Here is a 4,596-nt window from a genome sequence, read left to right as displayed (position 1 = left end):
AAAGACACTAGACAACTTACTGAAGGAAGGGGATTTATTTAGCGGCAGAACAACGTGACCTAATAGGCTTCAACACACAAGCTTCCCAAGGTCAGATTTCTTACATCTTCTATACCCTTTCAGTGTTCAGGCACAGGGTGCATGATTCCTTTGTCTGTAGCATAAGTAACCCTCATTTCTCAGTAGGAAGGAGGTGAGAGGGGAGTTTACGACCATTTGTCTTAACTATTTACCAATCCTGTTTTTCTTGCTTTGTGCTGCAGGTGTTCCGGGAAGCCAGTAGGGGAATTATAATTAAAATAGCTGACCCAGTCATTCCTACAGACTTTCTTCCTCCTTACTCTCAGAAAATAAAAGTAATAAATGTCATCTTTCAATTACTCTCTTTGTCATCACTCTGTCTCTTCCACAACTTAAAATGCCAGGGGTACAATTGAGACAGGTGAGTCAGGAGTTTCTAGGGAGAAGGTGACATTGATGTCCCACGACTGTCCCTCTAAACTGTGTGTCTGCACCTTCTCCCCATTTTAAAAGAAGGACCGATCAGTCAGGATGTTGGCCTGGTTGTATGGGGGCCTCCACACCTGCAGAGACACCGGGGGTCTAAGTTCAGTGACTTGCCCAATTTAGCTCTATCTCCAAGCAGGGCTGGGCAGCCCAGCTCCACCTGGAACTAAGGGCCAATCACTGAACTTCCCTGTAGAGAGGGACAGACTTGCTCACCTGGAGTAGTAGAGCCAGGTGAGCCCATAGGTGAGGAGGAAGCCAGCCCCCATGATGGCCCCTCTGATCAGGGTGAGGACCAGGGGCCAGGAGCCCTGCTGCTCCTCAGTCACACAGCTGCGGGGAGGGGGGCTTCCTGGGGAAGAGCAGAGGGGGTGACTTTGTGTCCCCAGGTCTCAGTCCCACCCACAGCTCCAACACCTGACCAGGCAGCCTGCCCCCAGCACTCATCCTGCAACTCAATCTGCACAGAGAGGTTGAAGGAAACATACTGGGAGCCCAGCAGGTGCTGAGCCCGGCAGGAGAACTCCCCTCCATCTGCAGCCCCTACTGAGGCAGCTCCAGGACCCCAGTGCTGAGGGCTGGGAGGGGCCTAGGGCCTTTCCCTCCTGGGACCAGCTCAGCATGAGACCACCCAGTACAAGTCTTAGTCTCTTATCTCCCCACCTTCTTGCAGAACCCACTGTAGGTTCTGTTCCTGCAGGAGATGGAGGGTCCTGTCCTAGCAATCACCCCCCATCCAGGCCCGGCTACTCTCCCCGCTCCATCTTCTCTGTGACCCACTCCTTTCTCCCTAAGCCTGTCCCCCATTAGACCCCCTGACCTGGCAGCAGCAGGACAGCGGCGCTCTGGGCCCCGTGGACATTGCTGGCCTCACAGCTGAGTCTGGGGCCGCTGCTGAGCTCCTGGCTGAGGCTCAGGGAGCTGTTGGCCCAGGGCCCCGCTGAGCGGGAGGTGACCCTGCAGGCGGCATTGCTGTGGTTCCCCTCCAGCAGCCCCGCCCCCAGCCGCCAGCGCAGGGAGAGGGCCGGCTGGGCTCGGGAGGAGCAGCTGCAGTGCAGACCCTGGTCCTCCCAGGAGCAGGAGGGGCCCAGGAGCTGCGGGGGGTCTGTGGGGAGGGAGGAGCAGGGTCAGCAGTGCCTTTGGCCTTTCAGGCCTCAAGTGACCTCCCTTTAGACTTCCCCACACTCACAGATCACAGAGAGGCTGAGAGAGAGAATCTGGGAGCCCAGCGGGTGCCGAGCCCGGCAGGAGAACTCCCCTTCTTCCGCAGTCCTCACATGGGGCAGCTCCAGGGTCTCCGTGCTGGAGATGGGGGTGGCATTCAGAGCTGAGGACCCCCGGAACCAGCTCAGCTCTGCAGGGGGGTTGCTGTCAGCCTCACACAGCAGCAACAGGGCCTCGCCCTCCAGAATGGTCAGGGAGGAGGTGTTTTGCAGAATCTTCAGGGCTTTGGAGAGAAATGAAGAGAGAGAGGGTGAGATGGAGAGGGGTGTGCATGGAAAGGGGCTATAGCCTCCCAGCCTCAGAGGTGAGGGAGGGAGGCTGATGATTTTCATCCTTGCCCTTCCCACATCTGATCCCATTCAAACTCTGAATGTCCTCTGCTGCATGGTACCCAGGGGAATGGTCACTCCAGATGGGGTAAGGTTATTCCTACCTGTGACATTTCTGAAGGAGATGTCTATGGTGAGGTTCCAGGGGGCATCTGGGACAGAAAGACATGGCCCTGCTTCAGAGAGGAGGAGTGGATGGAAGTCACCCTGAACCCAAGGAGGGCGGTGGGAACAGGGAAAGTGGGATTTTGGTTCTGCTGGCCCATCCCCCCCCCCATGCTTATATCCATACGCAAGAGTTCTCAGGTTAGCTCAGCCTCCTCCACACACACACACACACACACACACACACACACACACACACACACCAGTCCCACTACCCCGGGACCTCCCATCATCCCCTCAACACTCACAAGACACATTGAGCTGGACGGTTCTCTGTGTGGTCACCGAAGTTGCTACCAGTGTCACCAGACAGGTGACTTTAGTGCCGTGGTCCTGGGGCCTCGGGGTGAAGGTGAGCACTGAGGAGTGGAGGGTCTGAGTGTTCAGTGATTCAAGAGCATCCCCCACCCAGGAGAGGGTGAGAGGGCTTCCCCCTTCGCAGGCCCCTGGCAGACTGCAGGTCAGCTGTGTGGGGCGGCCGGACTCCAGAGGCTCCGGAATATGGATGTCGGGTTTCTCTGTCAGGGCTGAGGGGGAGAGAGGGAGTTGCCTGGGGTCCAGGGCTCGAGGACCGAGAGTGTGACCCTGAGTGGTTCCTCTGCCTCAGGGCCACAGCTGCTCTGGGTCCTCTGTGTTTTCCGCCCACCCTGAGCCCAAGACCTGGATCAAGAAGTGTCCTGGTGTCCTGTTCCTGTTCTAGATCACAGTCCCACACCCCTGGGTCTTTTCCTGGGCCCTGCCATACCTGTCACCTGCACACTCAGCATGCTTTTCTGGTAACTATATTTCACATGTGTCTCCACTCGGAAGAAGTAGGTTCCTGAGTCACTGGTCCTGGCGTCTCTGATGCTCAGGGAACAGTTGTTGGTCCCGGGGTCCGCGAGGAGGAATCGGTTCTGGAACTCTTTCTTCACTGGTTTCTTTGGGTTGTTTGTGGCCACAGGATCATCATTATTTGGGATGGCCCCTTCCTCATACCAATAGGTATAGAGTGTACGTGTGGAAGGAGATGAACTCTCAGGGTAGGAGAAGGAGCAGGGCACGTGCACGCACAGACCCTCCTGCACCCTCACAGATCTCTGCACTTGGAGCTTATAGCCTGGCTGCTCCTGCAGGGACCCTGGGGGGACACAAGGTCTCAGCTGCAGCTCCGCCCCACCCCCACTTGCCCAGCCTCCCTTCCTCAGGGCACTCACCCCCCCACTGCAGGGGCAGCAGCAGCAGCAGCAGCAGGGGCACCATGTCTGCATCTGACAGGACAGAGCTGGTCAAAGTCCCTGTGTCAGGGAAGGAACTGCCTAGCTGTGGGGTGGGACCATTCACTGCGACAGCAGGTCATGGGCAAGAGAGCTGTGGCCAGGCCTGGAAGGGGAACTTGAGCTCCACAGGTTGGGGGTGTGGGTGGGGCTGAGGAATCATCCAGGCTCTCCTCCCTGCCCCCTGACCGTTCAGGCAGATAACGGAGACCTCACAGGAACGGCTGAGTCCACAGCCATCAAATGAGAAAAAAATTTTACACCTCATCCAAGCATCACAGTATCAGTCTCCAGAATATAGAATTTCTACAGACATATAGAAAAAGAATACAAAAAAATTGGCTCACCAGGAAGGTGCTCTTTAAAACCACAATAAGATACTACTACAGTGGCTCCAAGTGAACAAACATGAATGTATCTGAAAACACGCAGTGTTAGGAGAGTGTGGGCAGTGGTTCTGGAATGTAAAATGGTACCAGTGCTTCAGAGAAAACTGGTCTTGTCCACTAAAGTGAGGACGGCTACCCCACACCCAGCAACTCCACCCCACACTTCAGTCCGGGGGCAGCACTGTCACACTCGGGAGCCATCACCACCCAGGGCAGGTGACTTTTATTTTATTTTATTTTATATTATTTTTATTTTTATTATTTTTATTTTTCTGAAGTGAGAAGCAGGAAGGCAGAAAGACAGATTCCTATATGCGCCCAACAGAAATCCACTTGGCATGCCTGCCAGGGGGCAATGCTCTGTTGCAACCAGAGTCATTCTAGTGCCTGAGGGGGAGGCCATGGAGCCATCCTCAGTGTCTGGGCCAACTTTGCTGCAGTGGAACCTTGGCTGCAGGAGGGGAAGAGAGAGACAGAGAGGAAGGAGAGGAGGAAGGCTGGAGAGGCACATGGGCGTCTCTCCTGTGTGCCCTGGCTGGGAATCAAACCTGGGACTTCCAAATGCTGGGCTGATGCTCTACCACTTAGCCAACCAGCCAGGAAGGCAGGTGACTTTTAATAGGGTGGCTGTGCCTGACCAGGTGGTGATGCAGTAGATAGAGCATCAGACTGACATGTGGAGGACCTAGGTTCGAGTCCCAAGGTCGCCAGCTTGAGTGCGGGCTC

At 55.7% G+C, this 4,596-nt stretch overlaps 1 pseudogene; it reads right to left on the bottom strand.

The window, feature by feature from the left end:
* Positions 1 to 345: 345 nt before the first annotated feature.
* LOC136397111 (sialic acid-binding Ig-like lectin 14) lies at positions 346 to 3,467 on the bottom strand (annotated as a pseudogene).
* Positions 3,468 to 4,596: the final 1,129 nt, after the last annotated feature.

This window comes from Saccopteryx leptura, chromosome 3 (genome assembly GCF_036850995.1).
Source record: "Saccopteryx leptura isolate mSacLep1 chromosome 3, mSacLep1_pri_phased_curated, whole genome shotgun sequence".
In the NCBI taxonomy this organism is placed as follows: Eukaryota; Metazoa; Chordata; class Mammalia; order Chiroptera; family Emballonuridae; genus Saccopteryx; species Saccopteryx leptura.
This window is presented reverse-complemented; position numbering and strand designations above follow the sequence as displayed.